Source organism: Triticum dicoccoides, chromosome 7A (assembly GCF_002162155.2).
Source record: "Triticum dicoccoides isolate Atlit2015 ecotype Zavitan chromosome 7A, WEW_v2.0, whole genome shotgun sequence".
In the NCBI taxonomy this organism is placed as follows: Eukaryota; Viridiplantae; Streptophyta; class Magnoliopsida; order Poales; family Poaceae; genus Triticum; species Triticum dicoccoides.
The window spans coordinates 161,046,734-161,071,528 of record NC_041392.1 but is presented as its reverse complement, the minus strand read 5'-3'; positions in this window follow the sequence as shown (position 1 = coordinate 161,071,528).

Genomic DNA, 24,795 nt, shown 5'->3' with positions numbered 1-24,795 from the left:
TGTTGTTTCATGTATGCCTGTTCCCGTAAGTTAGTGCCACTTAGGGTTCACGACTAGTCATGTCGGCCCGGGTTCTCTGTCATATGGATGCTAGCGACACTATCATATACGTGAGCCAAAAGGCGCAAACTGTCCCGGGCCAGGTAAGGCGACACCCGTGGGAATACCGTGTGTGAGGCCGCAAGGTGATATGACGTGTTACATGCTAGATCGGTGTGACTTAGAATCGGGGTCCTGACAACTTTGGTATCAGAGCCTGACTGCCTGTAGGATTACCAAGCCAACTGGTCGAAGTTGAGTCTAGAAATTCTTTAGTTATATAAGGCAATTGATTGTGGAAGGGAACGTAAGGCTCTTTTTACTCCTTATACATCATGCCTTCTGATCTGAGTCATCCTATGTTTCCTACGGGGTTAAGGAACTAGGCTTTCTCTTCCGTCTATCAGGATCACGAGTTACTACTTTGTAGTCTCTTAGGATTGGTTGATCAGGGTCATATTCCAGTTTTCGAGTATTCCCGGTGTAGTCTGTTTAGTACTATCACAGGCCTTGAGTGATGATGTTGAGTTTGGTACTACCCCATTGTTTGCAGGATGTCTCATTTTGAGCATTTTACTGCCACTATGCTGCCGGAATTTTCCTAGGAGTTCAAGAGATAGTATTTTCCTTGTACTATATTCTACATCCTTATGATGATGCTGAATCCATCCTTGTTTCCTTGGTTGGTTCTTCAGGATGTCATTAGTTAACCGAAGTTCTGTTGCTCGTAGCCAGAACCACGGAGATGGTAGGGATGAGGATCCTCCCGACCAGCCTTCGTTGGCAGAGTTCATGTTAGAGATGGAGAAGAACAAGCGAGAGTCTAACCGCTTGTTAGCACGTATTGAGGAGAACACCACCCATCAGTACAAAGAGTCTGCGTCCATTCATGACTTCATTGGCATGAAACCACCTACCTTCCATCATTCCATTGAGCCACTCGATGCCGACGACTGGCTCCGTAGTGTCACTATCAAGTTGCATTTTGCGAACGTAGCTGAAGGTGACAAGGTCACCTATGCTGCTTATCACCTGGAAGGTCCTGATAGTCTTTGGTGGCAAAACTATGACGCTATGCTTCCAGCTGGCCAGATACCCACCTGGAGAGATTTCACTGAGGCTTTTCGCGAGCATCACATTCCTCAGGCTCTCATTGACCGCAAGAGAGAAGATTTCTATAGTTTCACCCAGGATAAGATGGCTGTTGATGCTTACAGTAGAGAGTTTGAGAACCTCGCCCGCTATGCTACAGAGGAGGTGTCCACAGACGCCAAGAAGCAGGCTAGGTTCCGGAAGGGTCTCAATCCCAAGTTGCGTCGTGATCTTCACTTGCACCATTGTGATACATTCCAGGCCCTTGTGAACAAGGCCATTAATGCAGAGACAACTCAGTTCACTTATGAGGAGTCTCCTAAGCACACCCGTGATTTGGGTTCTTCCTCCGGTTCTAGTTCTCAAAAGCGCCGGATTTGGGTTCCGAACTCCGCTCTTCCACCCGGTTATTCGCCGAGGCCATCCTATGTGGTACCTCCCCCAGTCAAGTTGTACGATCTACCCAGGCCTATTGGTAGACCGCTTGTCAATGCGGGTCCACGTCCTACTTCAGGGACTTGCTTCACATGTGGAGAGCCAGGACACTATGCACGTGACTACTCTCAAGCCAACTATGCTCCACCCCAGCCCGAGGAGTCTGTTCTTCGTGGTAAGCCATCACGCAAGACGATCAGTGTCAAGTCAGCTTCCACTGAACACGGACATGTGCATCACGTCTCAGCTAAAGACGCTCATGATGACCCGGATGTCGTTCTTGGTACACTCCTTGTCAACTGCCATCCAACATTGGTTCTGTTCGATACTGGAGCATCTCACTCCTTCATTTCTAAAAGCTATGCTAACTTGCACAACATTTCATTTTGTGATATGCCCTCTCCACTAGTCATTCAAACTCCTGGATCCAAATGGAAAACTTCTAGTGTAAGCCATGGTAATGAAATCCTTGTTGACAGACTTGTATTCCTTGCATCACTTACAGCCCTCAAGTCTACAGATATTAACATCATCTTGGGTATGGACTGGATGAAAGCTCATTATGCAAAATTGATTGTTACACCAGGTCTGTTCAGCTTACACATCCATCTGGCAAGATAGTCACTGTCTCCACTAGAGTTGCAAAGCGTCAGCTCTATTCTCTTAATGCCAGCCCTCTTCCAGACCTTGAGGATATCCCGGTAGTCCATGACTTTCCGGATGTCTTTCCTGAGGAACTGCCAGGTATTCCACCTGACAGAGATGTAGAGTCTGTCATAGATCTTATCCCCGGAACCGCCCCAATTTCTAGGAGACCTTACAATATGGCACCTTTAGAGCTAGCTGAGCTTAAGAAATAGCTTGATGAGTCCTTGCAAAAGGGTTTCATCCATTCTAGTTCTTCTCCCTAGGCTTGCCCCATCCTCTTCGTCAAGAAGAAGGATGGTACGGATCGAATGGTTGTAGATTATCGTCCCGTTAATTTGGTCACGATAAAGAACAAGTATCCGCTCCCTAGGATCAACGACCTGTATGATCAGCTCGTTGGATCCTCAGTCTTTTCAAAGATGGATTTGAGGTTAGGCTACCAAAAAATCAAGATCAGAAATGGGGACATTCCTAAGACGGCTTTTGTCAATCGCTATGGCCAGTACGAGTACGCCGTCATGTCCTTTGGTCTAACCAATGCTCCAGCTACATTCTCTCACTTGATGAACTCAATCTTCATGGAGTACTTAGATAAGTTCGTCATGGTTTACCTCGATGATATTCTTATTTACTCGAAGAATGAGGAAGAGCATGCCGAACATCTTAGACTTGTGTTAGAGAAACTCAGAGAGCACCGCCTTTATGCCAAGTTCTCCAAGTGCGGATTTTGGTTGCCAGAAGTGACCTACATGGGCCACATGATATCTGGTAAGGGCATTGCTGTCAATCCCGAGAGAGTTCAGGCCGTTCTTGATTGGACTCCACCTGAAACGGTTAAGCAAGTTAGGAGTTTCCTTGGCCTAGCCAGTTATTATCGCCGCTTCGTTGAGAACTTCTCCAAAGTGGCCAAACCTCTCACAGAACTTCTCAAGAAAGATAGAAAGTTTGAGTGGTCCCCACAGTGTGAGTACAGTTTTTAGGAACTGAAAAGACGCCTGACTTCTGCTCCCATACTTGTGCCACCGGATTTCACTAAAGACTTTGTTATCTACTGCGACGCCTCACGACAGGGACTAGGTTGCATTCTTATGCAAGATCAGCATATGATTGCCTATGCATCTCGACAGTTGCATCCACATGAGGAGAATTATCCTACACATGATCTAGAGCTTGCATCCGTAGTCTATGTAATTAAGACATGGCGGCATTACCTTCTTGGTAAACATTGCGAGATTTACACCGACCACCAGAGTCTCAAGTATATCTTCACCCAACCAGATTTGAACCTTAGGCAAAGACGTTGGTTGGACTTGATCTCAGATTACGACTTAGGGATTACCTACACCCCAGGCAAGGGAAATGTCATGGCTGATGCACTAAGTCGTAAGTCCTATTGCAACAATCTCATGTTGCAGCAGGGCCAACCACTTCTCCATGAGGAATTATGTTAGCTTAACCTTCACATTGCTCCTCACGAATTCCTTTCTACCTTGGTGGCGAAACCTACCCTTGAGGATCAAATCATTACTGACCAGAAGTTTGATAGGGGTGTTATCTGCATCAAGAGAAACATTAAGAAGGGAGTTGGTGGATGTTTCTCTATGGATGATAGAGGCGTAGTTTTCTTTGAGAACCGCTTGGTGGTTCCCAAGAACCAACATCTGCGACAATTGATTCTTAAGGAGGCTCATGAATCTCCTCTGACAATTCATCCCGGTAGTACTAAGATGTATCAGGACCTACGCCAGAGGTTCTGGTGGACTAGGATGAAGAGAGAAATCGCTGAGTTCATTGCTAAATGTGACGTTTGTTGTCGCGTTAAGGCAGAACATCAGAGGCCTGCTGGCACCCTTCAGCCTTTAGCTATTCCTGAGTGGAAATGGGATAAAGTTGGTATGGACTTCATCACCGGCTTTCCCAAGACCAAGAGAGGGAATAATGCTATCTTCGTAGTCATTGATCGTCTTTCCAAAGTGGCTCGCTTCCTACCTGTTCGAGAGAATATCACTGCTAGTCAGCTCACTGACTTATATATTTCTCGAATAGTTTCACTTCATGGTGTTCCACTAGAGATCAATTCAGACCGTGGTAGTCTTTTCACTTCTCATTTCTGGGAGAGTTTCCAAACTGCCATGGGCACCCATCTTTCCTTCAGTACTGCTTTCCACCCTCAATCAAGTGGTCAGGTGGAAAGGGTCAACCAAATTCTCGAAGACATGCTTAGAGCTTGCATTGTCTCATTCGGTATGGATTGGGAGAAGTGTCTTCCTTTCGCCGAGTTTGCTTATAACAATAGCTACCAATCCAGTCTCAAGAAAGCTCCTTTTGAGATTCTGTATGGACGAAGATGTCGAACACCTTTGAACTGGTGAGAAACTGGTGAAAGACAATTCTTTGGACCGGACATGATTCAGGAGGCAGAAGAGCAAGTTCGCATCATTCGTGAGAATTTGAAAATAGCCCAATCTCGTCAAAAGAGCTAGTACGACCGTCGTCATAAGGAAGTGGCTTATGAAGTTGGCGACAAAGCTTACCTTCGGGTTACCACTTTGAAGGGTACCCATCGTTTCGGTATCAAGGGCAAGTTGGCTCCTCGTTACATTGGTCCTTTTCACATTCTCGCTAAACGAGGAGAGGTTGCCTACCAGTTGGAACTACCCCCACATCTTTCTCGAGTTCATGATGTCTTCCACGTCTCTCAACTCAGGCGTTGCTTCTCGGATCCTATCCTCGGAGTGGACCACGAAACGCTTGATCTCCAAGATAACCTCACATATCGAGAGTACCCTGTTCGCATTCTTGATCAAGCAGAGCGTGTTACCCGACGTCAGAACATCAAGTTTCTCAAGGTTCAGTGGTCTCATCATTCCGAGAAAGAAGCTACCTGGGAGTGAGAAGATCGTCTTCGACTTGAGTACCCCACTTTCTTTCCGCCGACTCCTGAATCTCGAGACGAGATTCTTTCGAGTGGGGGCGAGTTGTCACATCCCTAGTTCTGGTATGACCTAGACTAGCCAGTCATGTGTGCATCATGTTTAAATTTCATTTAATTTTGAAATTGGGATTTGTGAAACCCTCAGAAATCATTTCTGGAATTAACCCAGATAAAAAAATTGCTCCAAAAAGGTCCAAGAAATTGTTCATGTTGCTCTCTGAAAATATTGGTCAGTGTTAAAATTCAAACCAATGTTATTAGGAGCTCATAGATATTTATTTTGGCCATTTGGAATTAATGCAATACTTATTTGCATTGGATATATATATATATATGTTATATATTTTATATATGTCCAAAAATTATGCTAGTTGATGAGGAGCTCTGGAATGTACCATTAGCTCCTACAAAAATTGGCATAAGAAAATAAATTAGTTTAGTATTATTTTTAAGCAGAAACAAATGTTAGAAAATAGAAACAAAACAAAATAGAAAGAAAGAGGAAAGGGGAACCTTACCTGGGCTACTTACCTGGTAGCCCAGTGGCCCAATAGGCCGGCCCAGCCGACTGGCCAGTGCCAGTCGTCGTCTCCACCGCACCAGGAGGACAGGGGCGTGTGCCCGCGGCGCGCACGCACGTGTCCAGTCACCTCTTGCCTGTCTGCCTCACCCCCGTCGCCCTGGACGCCCTGGACGATGCCACGCACCACCCCACACCTCTCTCTCTCGGCCTCCCCTCCTCTCCCTCGCTCTCTCCCGCAAACCCCGAGCGCTGCCGTCGTTGCCGTTCGCCATTATCACGCCCACCGCCACGGCCTAGCCCCTCCGACGTTCCCAAGAACTCTGCGCCATCTTCCTCATCCTTAAAGCCAAGCCACGCGCCTTGGGAGGCCCTGGAGCACCACCATCGCCATCATCTTCGTCACCGGCTGCCCGAGATCGCCGACGACGCTTCGGCTGCATCAGTGCTTCCCCGAGCTCGCTGACGCCTCCGCTGGATCCACCATGAGCTCTACTTAGTTTCCCCCTCCTCCCCGTGCTCGTTTGCCCCGTCTAGCTAGTTCAACCACCGCGCCCGCGAGCACCTCACTGCCGTCCATGTCGCCGTCGTCGTTCTGGCCCGCTTCCGCCCAAACCAAGCGTGTCACCGTGCTCCTGGTGACACCAGGAGGCCGTAGAGGCACTCTGCAGCCCCTGCCATGCCCCGTAGCTTGATCCCTCCCGAACCCGCGCGCCGGCCGCCGCCCTGAGCTTCGCTCCGGCCACCCCAGCTCCTCCTACCTGCTCCGTTGGATGCGCGAGAGCCAGGGCTACACCCCGGTGCCCTTAGTCGCAGCCCCCGTGGCCAATAACATGGACGCCGCCGCGTCCAGAGGTCACCAGCGTTAACCTCGCCGGCCTGATGTGCAGGCCCGACCTGCCAAGTGATTAGCTTAAGCTAATCACCACTTAGTTAACCTTGAGACACTGACGGTGGGCCCCAACGCCACTAATTGTAGTTAGATTAGTAAAAATACCTTGTTAACTAACTGAGTCACTAATGTGTGGACCCCACACGTCAGGTTTGACCTGGTCAGCCGCGGTTGACTCGCTGACGTCATGCCACTATCATGCTGACGCAGTTATTCATTTTCTGGTATTCAAATAAATCAGGAAAATCCAGAAAAATGATATAAACTTCAAAAATTCATAGAAATTCAACCGTAGCTCAGATTGAAATAATTTATAGATGAAAAGTTATCAGAAAAATGCAATTTATCCATCTGTACCATTTGCATGCATGACAAACCAACTTATACCTATTGTATAGGTGAAAACACATGAATGGCATTTATAAGAGCTCATTTTGGAGATTCATTTGAACCTTTGATTCAAATGGACTTCAACCAAATGAATGCTAGTTGCATTAGCTCAAACAACATCACATCTTCATGCCATGTTCATGCATTATATTATTGCATATGCTTGTGTATTGATTGCCGACACCGTTCCTTCTCGATAGGTCCTGCTTCGGAGACCGATCTAGAGTACCTGTCTGAGGAGCAGTGCCCCCTGTTGATCTACCAGGCAAGCAAACCCCCTTGTTCATTCTGATACAATCCTCCCCTCTCACTCCTGCTCGCATTTATTGCATTAGGACAACAACGATTCAACTGCTACTTTATGCTGTGGTAGTTGAACCCATTCCTCTGCATGACCTGTCATTGCCACAGTAAATAGTTGAAACCCACTAGCATGTGTATGAGTTGATTGAGCCATGTTGTGTTCCTACCATGCATTGCATGCTATTTCTTAGAGTATGTCAGGTCTGATTTATTGGGAATGAATTGGAGTACAGTGCTATGTTCTGATGTTGAGAGTTAAGTGTGTGAACACGATTTGGTAAAGGTAGCGGTGAGAGGCCATGTAGGAGTATATGGTGGGTTGTCTCACTGGAACCGTCCCTAAGAACTGAGTTCTGTGTATGTTGTCCAATGACTAGATACTACCATACATTGGAATGCTTAAGTGCCCCTCTCGACTTATTAACCAACTTGATCTTTGTCCAGGAGTTGCAAATAGTTTCTGGTGTTTGTAGGTAGTGCTATTTTTCTACCGAGTGGCACCCGGCAGGGTGGGCTTGGGACAGACTAGGCACAGGTGGCATGGTGTACCAAGTGGCACCCGGATGGTGGGCTTCGGAACCCTGCTCACATCGTTTGGGGCCGTGAGCGAAACCTCGGCCGGATCTCCTTGCGGATGGAACCCGAATATGCGATAAACCTGGAGTAGAGTCTTGCGTGGTTAGTCAGGTCGTGGCCAACACCCTCTCCAGGCTTCCACTCGAAAGTTGCCGAGGTACATGACATGTACATGGCGGTAAGTGGTGAGAGTGTGTGTAAAGAAGTACACCCCTACAGGGTTATCATGATCTATTCAAATAGTCGGGTCCACAGTTATGGACTTCTTGGATGCTTACGTGGTACATAGACAACTTGAAATGGATACTCTAAAATTCTCAAGACAAGTGTGAGTGATATGGATGGCCTTCTCGTAAGGAGATGGGAATGAATCCATAGTACTGTATTGATGTGGTGATTAGTGGACTCGTGTGCGCTTTCTTACCTCAAAGAAGTTACTCGTAGTCGTAGAACAGGATAGCCACTGAGTCAAAGCTGGCTTGCTGCAACTAAACCCCACATTGCCTTCTTGATACTAATGCATGTATGATAGGATCTGATGTAAGTCTTGCTGAGTACCTTCGTACTCACGTTTTCTTAATTTATGTTTTGGAGATGAGACAGCTGTCTCACTAGTAGTTCCGCTTGGACTTCGACGAGTAGCTTGTTACCTCAGCTATGATCTTGTACCCTTCGGAGGGTCTTGTAGATAGTAAGGCTACTCAGCCTTTTTCTTTTGTAGTTGTCTGTACTCAGACATTTAATGCTTCCGTTGCTTGTATGCTCTGAATTATGGGTCATGAGACCCCTGTTTGAATTAAATGCTATGTGGCTCTTTTGGGCCTTTATCTATATGAGTTTGTGTTATGTTGTGATGCCATGTTGTACAACACATACTTGCATGTAATGCGTACGTGTAACGTGTATTGCTATGTGTGGGATCCGATAACCTAGTTGTCTATCCTTGGTAGCCTCTCTTATGAGGAAATGTAGTCTAGTGCTTCCACTGAGCCATGGTAGTCCGCTATAGCCCGGTTTACCGGAGTCCTGCTAGCCCAGCACTACTGCTCTGGAACACTTAGACTGGCCGGCATGTGATTCACTTCGTTCCTTTGTTTGTCCCTTTGGGGAAATGTCACGCGGTGACTTTCCGGAGTCCTGCTAGCCTGCTACAGCCCGGATTCCTGGAGTCCTGTTAGCCTAGTTGCTACAGCTCGTATTCACACGCTGATGACTGACATGCTCGATGTTGTTTCATGTATGCATGTTCCTGTAAGTTAGTGCCACTTTGGGTTCATGACTAGTCATGTCGGCCCGGGTTCTCTATCATATGGATGCTAGCGACACTATCATATACGTGAGCCAAAAGGCGCAAATGGTCCCGGGCCAGGTAAGGCGACACCCGTGGGAATACCATGCGTGAGGCCGCAAAGTGATATGACGTGTTACATGCTAGATCGGTGTGACAGAATCGGGGTCCCGACACTAAGGCACTAGTGAGTACAATGGTGCTCCTCGAGCTGTATGCTAGAGGTAGAAGAAGGCAGGCACGCTCTCTCCTTCCTCTAGGTATGAGTCTAGTTCTAACAGGTTCGGCACCCTTTGCACGGGTGCCCTGGGGGTTTATATAGTCCTACCCACCAGGGGTACAATGGTAATCTGACCGGGTGTAGGACCCGGCTGTCAGTGTCTTTGGTCATCGGCTTCTCCGCCGACTGGTCTGGTAAGGACCCGACAGGCCACTCCCGCTGCTCGCGGGTATTACCGGCCGCTGGTTACTATAGTCGTGGTGCTAATGATGCATGCTTGGTCAGGGAGAGTGGCTACAGTCCCTCCGCCTGGTGGGAGATCACTGTAGCCACCTCGGGTATCGTCTGGTTAATGGTGCACGGACCTCGATGGAGGAACGGGCCGCCTACCGGGAGCCGACCTCCCTCAGGTCCAAGTGGTCAGGCCTCTGCCGACTCCCGGGCTCTCGCTGCCCAGTAGGGCCCGCCGCCTGCAGGCCGTATCGACAGGTCATCGTGGGAATAGGGCCTTGCCTGCCAGCAGGGATGTCAGGGATGGAGTGGCAACAGTGCCTCGTACAGGCAGAGATCTCCATCTGTACGAAGCACTGTGGCCACGCCTGGCCCTGGATATGGGGGGATAGGCTACACTGTAGCCTCACCCCGTCTCGTCTTCTTAAATGGGAGCGCAGACTCCAAGGGCGCGGTGGGCCGCCTGCTAGGAGCCGGCCTCTCTGGAGGCTGCCTGCAGGAAGTCGGCCCGTCTTGGAGCCGCCTTCTTGAACTCGGCTGCCTTCCGGCAGCCGGCCGCTTGGGACAGGCGTCCACCAAAAGGCCGCACTTCTTCTTGGTGCCTTTGAGGGGCGCAGCCAGCCCCGATGTCTGGAAAGGCTCGGGGACTCGGGTTAGGCTACCCGTGGCCCATTACTCCGACAACAAGCTGAGCATCGAGGCAGCTAACGGCAACGAGAAAGTCTTGGCGAACTGGTTTTCCATGGCTCTCAAGGATGGTGCCCGCTCCTGGCTCCCGAATCTTCCTCCAGGCTCGATCTCCTCCTGGGACGAAATGCGCGACCGTTTTGTCACCAACTTCCAGGGCGCTCGCGACCGCCCACCGGCTGTGGGTGACCTGCGCCACGTTAAGCAACAACCAGGAGAGACCCTCCAGAAGTACAACTAGCGCTTCAACAACGTTCGCCTCAAGATCCCCAAGGTGATGGACGAGGCCATCATCTCTGCATTCTCTGATGGCGTCCACGATGTCAAGATGAAGGAGGAGCTCGCCATCCATGAGGAGTTGTGCACATCTCTGGAGCTGTTAAACCTGGCAACCAAGTGCGCAAGAGCGAAGGAGGGGCGCCTCTCCCTCCTCGAGCTCCCGGCTAAGGACCCGGAGGAAAAGAAAGCCAAGGCCAAAGACGTGAAGCGCAAGGGAGCAGCCGTGCTCGCGGCGGAGCCAGACACAATGCGTGGCAGGGACCAGCCCGAGTCATCCAAGAGCAGCCGACCGTTCTGCGCCTTCCATAACCTGCATAGCTGTAGGATCGAAAGTATGTCTGGAGGGGGGTGATTAGACTACTTGACCAAATAAAAATCTATCCTTTTCCCAATTTTAGTCTTTGGCAGATTTTAGCTATCTTAGCACAACTCAAGCAATCCTAACACAATTCAAGCAAGCATGCAAAGAGTCTATGAGTAGCGGAAAGTAAAGCATGCAACTTGCAAGAATGTAATGGGAAGGGTTTGGAGAATTCAAACACAATTGGAGACACGTATGTTTTTGTCGTGGTTCCGATAGGTGGTGCTATCGTACATCCACGTTGATGGAGACTTCAACCCACGGAGAGTAACGGTTGCGCGAGTCCACGGAGGGCTCCACCCACGAAGGGTCCACGAAGAAGCAACCTTGTCTATCCCATCATGGCCATCACCCACAAAGGACTTGCCTCACTAGCGGTAGATCTTCACGAAGTAGGCGATCTCCTTGCCCTTACAAACTCCTTGGTTCAACTCCACAATCTTTGTCGGAGGCTCCCATGTGACACCTAGCCAATCTAGGAGACACCACTCTCCAAGAAGTAACAGATGGTGTGTTGATGATGAACTCCTTGCTCTTGTGCTTCAAATGATAGTCTCCCCAACACTCAACTCTCTCTCACAGGATATGGCTTTGGTGGAAAGGAGGTTTGAGTGGAAAGCAACTTGGGGAAGGCTAGAGATCAAGATTCATATGGTAGGAATGGAATATCTTGGCCTCAACACATGAGTAGGTGGTTCTCTCTCAGAAAATGTGTATTGGAAGTGTAGGTATGTTCTGATGGCTCTCTCCACGAATGAAGAGTGGGTGGAGGGGTATATATAGCCTCCACACAAAAACTAACCGTTACACACAATTTACCAATATCGGTGAGACCGAAGTGAAAAACTCGGTCGAACCGATTTAGCAAACCTAGTGACCGTTAGGATTTTCGATGGGACTGAGATGCAACTCGGTAGGACCGATATGGTTAGGGTTAGGGCATAACATAATCTCTGTGTGACCGATTACACAAACTCGGTGGGACCGATTTTGGTAATAATCTAACCAGAGAGTTGGTCAGGTAAATTCGGTGGGACCGATCGCTCATTTCGGTGGGACCGAAATGTTATGAAAGAGAAACATAGAGTTTACATTGCAAGCTCGGTGGGACCGATTGCTCATCTCGGTCGGACCGAAACGCTACGAAGGGAAACAGAGAGATTACAACCCCATCTCGGTGTGACCGAAATCCATATCGATGAGACCGATTTTCCTAGGGTTTGTGGCAGTGGCTATGACATTTGAAACTCGGTGGCGCCGGATAGAAAGAATCGGTAGGGCCAAGTTTGACTTTTGGTTTAGGTCATATGTGGATGTGGGAAGGTAGTTGAGGGTTTTGGAGCATATCACTAAGCACTATGAAGCAAGAACCTCATTAAACAACACCTCATCCCTCCTTGATAGTATTGGCTTTTCCTATAGACTCAATGTGATCTTGGATCACTAAAATATAAAATGTAGAGTCTTGAGCTTTGAGCTTGAGCCAATCTTTTTGTCCTTAATATTTTGAGGGGTCCACATTCCTCATCCATGCCATGCCATTCATTGAGCTTTTCTTGAAATATTAATCTTGGAATAGCATTAGCTCAATGACCTATATGTTGTTAGGAATTACCAAAACCACCTAGGGATAGTTTCACTTTCAATCTCCCCTTTTTTGGTAATTGATGACAACATACAGATCAAAGCTTTGACAAATGATAATAACAGTGAAAAACATTGTCGCTTTGAGAAGTATGTGAAAGGCAAGAGGTCCCCCTAAATTTGTGCATAGTTTATGGTTTGTTTTGGACTGCAAATGCACAAAGAGTTAGGCTCATGGGTTACTCTTCCATGTCACATACATCTTGGTGGAGCGCTCAAAATGATAATAATTAAATGCATGCACTCATCACCAAGCAAAGTGAATGATTATATAGGGATAAAAAGATAATGTCATCCAACAAGCATTTATGTAGCATATGATCAAACACATGATCATCCAAGTATCACATAGACAAATGGTATCTCAAACAAGCAAAGCAAATAAAGTTCAACCACCAAAGCAAGAGAGAATGAAAAGCAACGCTCTCTCTCGAAGCCTATGATCTATACATTTTTCTCCCCCTTTGGCGACAAGTTACTAAAAAGTTCCTAGAAAATGCATAGCACTAAATCGTCTCTCAGGCTAGGTCTTTCAGGTGGTGGTGTTTGGATAACTCCAAGAATGAAGGCTTCAGTCGAAGTAGATGGAGCTGATGGAGTAGGTGTTGGAGCTGGTGGCACTGAAGCTGTAGCTGGTGCAGATGACGTGGCTCTGGTGTCTGGAACAGGCACTGTAGCAGACCTCTCATCTCTAGGCACTCTTGCAAATGCATCAGTGGTTGTCTTGCCCTTCCTCTCCTGCATATCATCTTGAAGTTGCTCCAAAACAGACTGAATCTCAGTTACCTTCACATCCAAGTCATAGAATTTTTGCTCCACGATTCTTTCCAAGCTCTCCTAGTTTTGAGTCAGGGTGGCCAGTCCCTTCTCAATCCTCAGAGTGGATGCAATCAGGTAGCCAAGCTGATCTTGCTTGCTCTTCAGGAGATACTGAGATGCTTCTTCAGTAGTTGGCATCCTTGCAGCCTTTTCAGCTTTTGCCTTCTCCTTCTTGGCTTGTGCGTGCACAGAAGATGGTTCATCCTCATTCATAACCACAGTGTTGTCCTCGAAGTCTGGATAGATAGGCATGTGCTCCTTGGCCAGCAGATATGTACCAGTGCCCATCTTGGAGTTGATCAGCTCCTGGATCTGTGGGGCATACCCACAACTCCTCTTCTGATCTAGAGCTGTCCTCTTGATAGTTTCAACTATTAGGCTCATGACTTTGAACTTCTGTGGGACATCAAAGATGTGAAGCAAGTTAATTGCATGGCCTTTGATCATCTTATGATCACCTGACTTTGGCAAGAGAGTGTGCCTGAGGATCTAGTTGATGGTTGGCAAGCCTGACAGAAGGTAATGTACAGATCCAAACTTATGTGTCTCAAGAGCGGCATCTGGGATCTCCTTGTACATGTGTGACATCGTGTTGTGATCCTTCTTCCTGTTAGCATAGACATCCAAGTCATCTTCACTCTCTTTTGGGGCATTGATAAACTTCGCCCATTCAGCAACCGTGGACTAGTATCTCGTACCTTCAGACATCCAGACAATCCTTCCATCTGGGTAGAAATGAGTTGTGGAGTAGAACTGCATGATGAGCTCATCATTCCATTTTGTGAGCTTCTGAGCCATAAACTCATCGACTCCACAAGCCTTGAAACTGTCATGTACACCTGCATAGTGATCCTCTTTCTCCTTGATGTAGTCCCAGTCGACCCATCTCATGTCACACACTATGGGCTTCTTGTCAAGCAACACTGTCTCATAGAAGTCCTGCTGTTCCTTTGTATGGAACCTGTAATCCACATCAGTCCTCCTCCTGGTGGCATATGGATTAGACTCTCTCCATAGCCTCATACCTGAGTCCTTCCTTATCTTCATGTTCTCAGCTACTGGATGAGCATCATTGTGATCTGGGATTTTTGGCTTCAGCTTCCTCAATACATGTGACTGATCATCTTCTTCTTCCACTTCAGCTTCAGGCACTGGGGCCTTGTTCTTTTCCTCAGTAGGGATGTTCCTGGTGCTCCTCTTTGGTTTTGGCTTTGGAGCTGGAGCAGCAGCCTTTGGAGCAGTCTTAGGCTTAGATGGAACAGCCCCTGCCCTGATGGCATCACCCATAAGCTTCTGCGCTTTAGGTACTAGTGCAACATCTTCTTCCTCTTCCTCTTCAGAATCTCTCATGATTGAGGATCTCCCAAGCACTCTAGTAGTGGTCTTTCTGACCCTCTCCTTCCTCTTCTTCCCTTCTGCAGCAGCCTCTTTGGGTTCAGATTCCAAAGGGACTTGAGTAGATGCTCTGGCCTTAGACATTGTAATTCTCTTTGTAGGAACCTTTTGCTTCATGCCTGGCTTTGTGGCAGTAGCAGTGCTATATTCCTTCTTAACCACTTTCTTCTTGGAAGTGGCCTCATCCTCAACTGCCACATAGTCTTCATCCTCAGATTCAGAGGTCTTCTTCTTTCTGGCCCTGGTGGCAGCTTTGGGTAAGTTGCTTGGGGTGCTCCTGCTACCATCATCTGAACTGCTGGAGGGACTAGTGCCCTCACTTAGGTGAACCTGCTCCTCTGACCTGTTCTGGCTGTCACTCTGATCAGACATATTGCAAACACTGACAGCAGACCCTGTGAATTGATATAGATGAGATAGAGTTGATAAGCTTCACAAAATGCTGAGGTTTTTGCAAAAGAATGAGTAAAAAACTTAGTTTTAGTTTTCCACAGAAAGCATTTCGGATCAACCGATTTGTAAACTCGGTGATACAAAGTAGTTGTTGGAACCTAAACTAGTGAACTCGGTCAGACCAAGTCACAGTTCGGTGGCACTGAGACTGCTAGGGTTTCACAAAGTCCTGAACTCAGTCACACCGATTTGCAATTCTCGGTCAGACCAAAAATTACATGTGCAATGGCCTGAGCCGAATCGGTGGGTCCGAGATGGTTTTGGCGGAAACCTAACCCTAAATTTTCAATTCACGACTAAACTACGGAGTGTTTTGACTAGATAAGAATGATCTCAATCATGGCAAGATACATGGCGAACACAATGTGCTAGGAATCAGATAGGGACAGCACAGTGATCGAGTTCATACCCTAGTTCGGCGGAGAACTCGCTACGGCGGCAACGGCGGGGATGATTCCCATTGACGGCGATGGAGACCAGCGGCAGGAGGCGGCTGGCGACGAGGAAGACGATCCGGAGACCCTGGAGGCAGAGCAGGCTAAGCGCGGGACGAGGACGTTCGGAAAGTTTTCCAAAATTTGACCCGTGGGTATATATAGCCCGACCCTGTCGGTGTGACCGAGTGGAACAACTCGGTGGCACCGAGATTCATAACTGCAAGCAGTTACTGAAACTCGATGTGACCGAAAGGTTCAAATCGGTTGCACCAAGGTAGAAAACCTAGATCGACTTAGTGATCTCGGTATGACCGAAATGGGTGAATCGGTCAGAATAAAACGCACAAAGAAGTTTTGGAAGTTTAAGTCTATGACGAATCGGGGACTCCGAGTGCTCCTCACACAGAGTGGTTCGAATCTGAATTGATCAAATTTTGTGATGCAACATGAATAGAGTTTGAGACAAGAAAAGTATAGATAGCTCGAGAAGGTTCTTAGGCATTCTTGTCCATCCACTTGGCCAAAAAAGGAAACCAATCAATCAAAACAACAAGTGGATGTCCTCGAATGAGTAAATTATGCAACCAACATGCACACACAATAAAATGGCAAATGAAATATGTGGCAAAGCATGCACAAACAATTCTAGCATCTATCAAGCAATCAGCGATGACTAGGTCATCTATATATGAGTATATTGACTTAGGATTCAAATGAGAACATTTGATCATAGGTCGTACTCATCGTTTAAGCACAAGTGGGGTTACCACTTTTACATAAAGCGTTGTTGTGTTCACACCATTAGAGTTTCTTTAACTCAATTGTTAGAGTAAAGCCCCCCCCCCCTAGATGTGAGATCCCCCTAAGACGGATGAACTAACCCTGGGTTTTGTCGATGATGACTTCATGTAGGTCTTGAAGATGTGGATGCTCTATGTTGATATAGATCATTTGGAGCTATCCTTTGGAGTGAGTTGCACTTCCAATACCTACACGGGTTAGTCCCACAAGGAACAAACAAGGGTATCCATAGACATAGAGTGATGCACACACAAGATGATGTCTATGAAAGCTTTAGGTTACCTTGTCCCTTATCTTACCAACAAGAGGGTTTGTGACTCCTTGAACTAGTGCAAGATGTGGATGTTGATTGCACTTGTTCTTGCCAAAATGATAAGAGTGAAGTATATTGGCAGAGTCACCCTCAAGAACTCTTCTAGCTCTTCTTCTTCGGGATCAACACCATCTTGATGGGAATCCTCGGAATTGTAGTTGTACTTGATGAAGTGGAACTTGATGTAGTCTTGGGAACCCACTTGACCAAGGCCTTAGGAGCTTCTTCAAATGCATCAATTTCCTCTTGAAGCTTGTCCTTGCCTTTTTGCTTGTGGTCTTGTGGTGGAAGATCATCTTGAACTTGTGTCCCTTTGGATGAAGTAGGATCATACTTCTCTTGTTGAGGAACAAACTTCGTATTGGGGTATTGATCTTCTTCCCACTCAACTCCATTGGCATTGAACTTTCGTTCAAAACCAATACCTTGATTCTTCCGGTGCCTTCCTTGCTTGCGTACAATTTCCTCGAATTGCTTACTCCCGGCAAGGCTCTTGTAAACACCTTTCTCTATAATTCCCTTCAATAAGCTATTTTCTTCCTCAAGTGTAACTTGGCTAAGAGAATCATTAGTGGAATCAAGAGAACTACTAGAAGCAACAACATTGGATTTAGCATGATTATCGTTACTACTAGGAGAAGAATCCTTCTTGTTCTTGTTACTAGACTTGACTTGAGGCATGTAAGTGGATAAGAGTAAACGCTTGGCAATGTAAGAAGAACTTTTATTGCGAAGATCATCATTGATTGCCTTTAAGAACCCATGCTCTTGCTCAAGGTTGAGCTTGTCAAAACGTAATTTCTCATGAGTCCTTAAAAGTTCTCGATGATCTCCTAAGATAGTTTCATGAGCTAACTTAAGAGTGTTTAGTTCTTTAGTTAGAGACTCAATCTTCTCCTTATCATTGTCATTCGTTTCATCATAGTATTCATCACTATAGTTGTCAACGAGTAACTCATCATCACCTAACAAGTCATCTTCATTACTATTGAAATCAACATACTCGGGGTGTGATACCTTTGGACCTTTGGACATGAAGCATCTTCCAATTCCTTCATTTGGTGAATCAAATATGTCGTAGGAGTTGGTTGACACAAGTGCTAGTCCGGCAACACCTTCATCTTGAGTATATTTGGAGTCGGAGTGATAGCTTCTCTCGGAGTCATTGTCGGAGTCGGAGCCGGATACCCATTCACCAACATGAGCTTGATGTCTTCGTTTTGTGTAGCTCCTTGATGACTTGTCCTTCCTTTCCGAATCCTTGCTTCTCGGAGGGTGTCTTCATTCATATCGATCATCCCTACTCCTTCTCTCCCTTGATGGTGATTCTTCTCTTCTACTTCTTCTTTTGGGAGAGTCTTCTCTTCTCTTGTGGGGAGCCGTACACTCATTGGAGAAGTGTCCGGGTCTTCCACAATTGTAGCAGTTTCGCTCTCAACTGGAAGATCTTTTGTCATTGTAGGACCTTGACTTGAAACTTCTTTCCTTGCTTCTACTCTTGTAGAACTTGTTAAAGTTCTTCACCATTAGGCTCAATTCTTCATTGAAGGTTTGTTTCTCACTTGATGATGTGGGAGCTTCACATGAGGCTTTGTAAGAACCACTTGACTTGTTATGGAGCTCCTCCTTATCCTTGAGTGACATCTCATGAGCAATAATCTTCCAATGACTTCCGTTGGCTTGAGATCTTTGTAATTTGGCATCATTTGGATCAATGTGCATACGGTATCGTATTTTCCATCCAAGGCTCTTAGGACCTTCTTGATGATGAATTTGTCGGTCATCTCTTCACTTCCTAAGCCGGCAATCTCATTTGTGATAAGAGCAAGCCTAGAGTACATTTCAGCGACACCTTCACCATCCTTCATTTTGAACTTGTCAAGTTGACTTTGAAGCACATCCAACTTGGATTCCTTGACGGAGTCAGTACCTTCATGCATATCAATCAAAGTATCCCAAATTTCCTTTGCATTCTCAAGACGGCTGATTTTGTTGAATTCTTCGGGGCACAATCCGTTGAAGAGGATATCATAAGCTTGAGCATTGTATTGTAGCATCTTCAACTCATTCGCGGTAGCTTCACGATTCGGTTCTCTCCCATCAAAGAATTGACCTTGCAAGCCAACACACACAATAGCCCAAACGGCGGGGTTATGTCCAAGAATATGCATTTTCATCTTATGCTTCCAACTAGCAAAATTTGTACCATCAAAGTAAGGACCTCTACGGTGATAATTTCCCTTGCTAGACACCATACTCTCCTAGGTTGTGAAACCAAGGCTATGAACACCAAAAGCTACGGAAATCAAAGCAAATGGAGACCAAAGCTCTGATACCACTTGTAGGATCAAAAGTATGTCTAGAGGGGGGGGGTGATTAGACTACTTGACCAAATAAAAATCTATCCTTTTCCCAATTTTAGTCTTTGGCAGATTTTAGCTATCTTAGCACAAGTCAAGCAATCTTAACACATTTCGAGAAAGCATGCAAAGAGTCTATGAGCAGCGGAAAGTAAAGCATGCAACTTGCAAGAATGTAAAGGGAAGGGTTTGGAGAATTCAAACGCAATTGGAGACACGGATGTTTTTGTCGTGGTTCCGATAGGTGGTGCTATCGTACATCCACATTGATGGAGACTTCAACCCACAGAGGGTAATGGTTGTGCGAGTCCATGGAGTGCTCCACTCACGAAGGGTCCACAAAGAAGCAACCTTGTCTATCCCATCATGGCCATCGCCCGTGAAGGACTTGCCTCACTAGCGGTAGATCTTCACGAAGTAGGCGATCTCCTTGCCCTTACAAACTCCTTGGTTCAACTCCACAATCTTTGTCGGAGGCTCCCAAGTGACACCTAGCCAATCTAGGAGACACCACTCTCCAAGAAGTAAAAGATGGTGTGTTGATGATGAACTCCTTGCTCTTGTGCTTCAAATGATAGTCTCCCCAACACTCAACTCTCTCTCATAGGATATGGATTTGGTGGAAACGAGGTTTGAGTGGAAAGCAACTTGGGGAAGGCTAGAGATCAAGATTCATATGGTAGGAATGGAATATCTTGCCCTCAACACATCAGTAGGTGGTTCTCTCTCAGAAAATGTGTATTGGAAGTGTAGGTATGTTCTCTTGGCTCTCTCCACGAATGAAGAGTGGGTGGAGGGGTATATATAGCCTCCACACAAAAACTAACCGTTACACACAATTTACCAATCTCGGTGAGACCAAAGTGAAAAACTCGGTCAGACCGATTTAGCAAACCTAGTGACCATTATGATTTTCAGTGGGACTGAGATGCAACTCGGTAGGACCGATATGGTTAGGGTTAGGGCATAACGTAATCTCGGTGTGACTGATTACACAAACTTGATGGGACCGATTTTGGTAATAAGCTAACCAGAGAGTTGGTCAGGTAAACTCGGTGGGACCGATCGCTCATTTTGGTGGGACCGAAATGTTACGAAAGAGAAACAAAGAGTTTACATTGCAATCTCAGTGGGACCGATCGCTCATCTCTGTAGGACCGAAACGTTACGAAGGGAAACAGAGAGATTACAACCCCATCTCGGTGTGACCGAAATCCCTATCGGTGAGACCGATTTGCCTAGGGTTTGTGGCAGTGGCTATGACATTTGAAACTCGGTGGCGCCGGATAGAAAGAATCGGTAGGGCCGAGTTTGACTTTTGGTTTAGGTCATATGTGGATGTGGGAAGGTAGTTGAGGGTTTTGGAGCATATCACTAAGCACTATGAGGCAAGAACCTCATTAAACAACACCTCATCCCTCCTTGATAGTATTGGCATTTCCTATAGACTCAATGTGATCTTGGATCACTAAAATATAAAATGTAGAGTCTTGAGCTTTGAGATTGAGCCAATCTTTTTGTCCTTCATATTTTGAGGGGTCCACATTCCTCATCCATGCCATGCCATTCATTGAGCTTTTCCTGAAATATTAATCTTGGAATAGCATTAGCTCAATGACCTATATGTTGTTAGGAATTACCAAAACCACCTAGGGATAGTTGCACTTTCAATAGCCACAACACCAGCGACTGTCAAGAGGTCAGAGTCATTCGAGAAGGACACTTCGGTCGACGCCCCGAGCATAACGACTGGGGCTACAACCGAGGAGGAGGACGTGGTGGCGGACGCTGGGATGACCGTGGCCCGTGCCAGGAGTGGCGCGACCGGCCTCGTGAGGACCACTGGCAGGATAGGCCTCGCGAGGGCGCCTAGAGGGATCAGCCTCGTGAGGTTCGTCCTCAGGGCAAAGCCGGTCTCCCTCCACTGCCACCACCACCAAGAAGGAATGACGACCACCACCAAGACGAGGGAGCTGGGGGCTTCCAGTAGCCGCGTGCCATCGCCTGGGCGGAGCTCAAGCCCCAGCCTCGCAGCGTATCTTCAAGCTGTTTGCTCGCGAGGTGAACGCAGTTCTCCCCAAGCTCGAGGCCACGCGCCTGCTCAGGTGGTCCCAGTGCGCCATCATGTTCAGCTCAGTAGACCAGCTCAAGTGTGCGGCTACTGCCAGCGTCCTCCCGATGCTTTGTTCACCCGTCATCAGCAACATGCAACTCACCAAGACCCTCATCGATGGTGGCGCAGGGCTAAACGTCCTGTCCGTCGAGACGTTCGATAGCCTCTAAGTGCCGTATGATCAGCTTCAGCCCACCAAGCCTTTCTCAGGAGTGACCGATGGCTCCACCATGCCGATCGGTTAGGTCCGCCTCCTAGTCACCTTCGGACAGCGCAACAACTACCGCACCGAGCTCATCGACTTCGATGTCGCCCACATCCGTCTGCCATACAATGCCATCCTCGGGTATCCGGCCATGGCCAAGTTCATGGTCGTGACGCACCACGGATACAACGTCCTCAAGTTGCCAGGAAGCGGCGGGATCATCGCAGTCCCCTGCGAAGAAAGAGATGCGGTGTGCTCCCTTGAGCGCGCCTTCCAAGCAGCGCAAATCAAAGACCCCGGCAGCAATGCAGCTCGGTACCCTCCTGAGGTCGTCTCGAAGAAGAAGAAGCAGCAACTCCGTGTCGGACCTCAGGAGTGCAGCACCGCGGGTGGCACCTCATCAGGATCAGCGCCGCGCCTAGGATGCCTCTCTCTATCGCATAGGAAGGCGCGCATGATGAGGGAGTCCTGGACTAAGGGGTCCTCGGGCGTCTGGCCTGTTATCCATGGGCCGGACTGATGGGCTGTGAAGACATGAAGGCCGAAGATTGCACCGTGTCTGGATTGGACTCGGCGTGGAAGGCGAGCTGGGCGACGGAAGATTCCTTCTTATGTAACCGACTCCATGTAAACCCTAGATCCCCTCGGTGTCTATATAAACCGAAGGGGATAGTCCAGAAAGGACACCACATATACTCATTACCATATGTTTAGCCATTACGGTCTCGTGGTAGATCAACTCTTGTAATACTCATATTCATCAAGATCAATCAAGCAGGAAGTAGGGTATTACCTCCATAGAGAGGGCCCGAACCTGGGTAAACATCGTGTCCCCCGTCTCCTGTTACCATCAATCCTAGACACACAGTTCGGGACCCCCTACCCGAGATCCACCGGTTTTGACACCGACATTGGTGCTTTCATTGAGAGTTCCACTGTGCCATCGACAAAAGGTTCGATGGCCCCTTCAATCATCAATAATGACACTGTCCAAGGAGGAACTCCCCCCCCCCCCACCGGACAGATCTTCGTATTCGGCAGCTTCATACTGCGGGCCAACTCGCTTGGCCATCTGGAGCAGATTGACAGCTACGCCCCTGGCCATTAGGTCTGATTCGGAAGCTTGAACTACGTCGTGGATATCCATGGAGACTTGATCTTCGAGGGATTCGAGCCTGCGGTGATCGGTTCCCCTCATCCCGATGAACGTGACTTAAATCTGTCATCGGATCACACCCAGGAGATGGTTCCTGCGGTAGCAACGACCTTAGAGCCGAAGCAAATCGAGCCATCTAAGGCCTCAGAGTCCGCGGCGTTGGAGCCACACATGGACTCGACGCCCTGCAATATTCGCTTTAACGAAACTTCGGACTCGTCTCCTGCTATAAGTTCCGGATTGTGTACACCTACGAACACCGAGCTAGATCGATTATCGATCTTCGAGTTCAACTCCACTGACGTTTTCCAGCACTCGCCTTGGGGTGACGTGCTAAAACCTTTAAATAATTTGTCCTTGGAGAAGGACTCACAGCCGAACTATGTCCGGTTCGAGCTAGAAACGGATGATGGGGAGTTTTGCTCCCCATCCGCCACCCACTTCATAGTCACCATCAATGACTTAATCGACGTGCTTGACTATGGCTCCGAAGACATCGACGGTATGGACGACGATGCCGGCGAGGAGCAAGGCCAAGACCCGCTATTCACTAGACATTGGACGGCTACCTCTTCATACGACGTGTACATGGTCGACACACCTAAAGGATCCGGCGATGACAAAGAAGAGCCAGACGCAAATAAAACCCCCGAGACACAGTCCAAGCGTCAGCGGCCCAAACACCGCTCTAAGCACCGCCGCTCAAAGGACGGCAACACTGGCACCAGAGAAAATAGTACTTCGAGCGACGCTGAAAACAATGAAGGCCCTGTCGGGGCTACATCCGAACAGGAACACGACAGCAGGAAAAACAACCCTGACGAACAGGCCATAGAAGATTACCCGGAGGATAATAGTTACCATCCACCCTCCGAGGAGGAGACAAGCCTTGGCAATGAAGACTTCATCATGCTTGAGGATCCTCTCGAGCAGGAGCGCTTTAAGCTTCAGCTCATAGCCACTGCAAGAAGCCTGAAAAAGAAACAACATCAGCTTCAAGCTGACCAAGACCTGCTCGGCGACAGATGGACTGATGTCCTAATAGCTGAGGAATACGACCTCAAGCGCCCAGCCAAGAGGTACCCAAAATGCAGACTGCTACCTCAGTTTGATGAGGAGGCAACAGATCCCATACCTCCCTCGCACAATGCGGACCGGGCACCCCACGGTCGGGATAAAACAACAACTCAGACTGAATAGCAGCTCGCCCCACCGCCTCGCAAAAACATGGACAGACCAGCTCGGGACCATACATACGATCTTCGGCAGAAATTGGACAATAGAGCAGGACACACCAGATCTATATACAGATCGCGAGGACGTTCCCATACTCGGGACGACAGCTACCTATTCGGACGTGGCAAACTTAATCACACCCGGGCCGATAATCACAGACGAACGTCGTTGGAGATACGCCGTGACACGGCCCATTATAGAGGCGCTGCACACCCTCTCTGCTTCACAGACGAGGTGCTGGATCATCAATTCCCCGAGGGGTTCAAGCCTGTCAATATTGAATCATACGACGGAACAACCGACCCCGCAGTATGGATCGAAGATTTTATTCTTCACATACACATGGCCCGAGGAGATGAGCTCCATGCCATCAAATACCTCCCATTATAGCTCAAAGGACCAGCTCGACACTGTCTAAATAGTCTGCCTGAGAACTCCATCGGCAGCTGGGAGGACTTGGAAGAGGCCTTCCTCGACAACTTCCAGGGTACATATGTCTGGCCACCCAATGCCAATGACTTAAGCCACATAGTTCAACAATCTGGAGAATCAACCAGAAAATTCTGGACTAGGTTCCTAACCAAAAAGAACCAGATCGTCAACTGTTCGGATGCTGAAGCCCTAGCGGCCTTTAAGCATAGTATCGGGGACGAACAGCTTGCCCGCCACCTCGGCCAGGAAAAGCCGAGATCCATGGCAGCCCTCACGACACTTATGACCCGCTTTTGCGCGGGAGAGGATAGTTGGCTGGCTCGCAGTACAAACACAACCAACAAAGCAGGCCCCTCCGAGGCCAAAAACAGCACAGGCAAGCTCCGGCGCAACAGACACAAACGCCGAAGCAATGGCGATAACGCCGATGACACTACAGTTCATGTCGGATTCAGTGGCTCCAAGTCCGGCCAGCGAAAGAGCCCTATAAAAGGAGCAGCGGAGGACCATCCAGCTTGGACCGCATACTCGATCG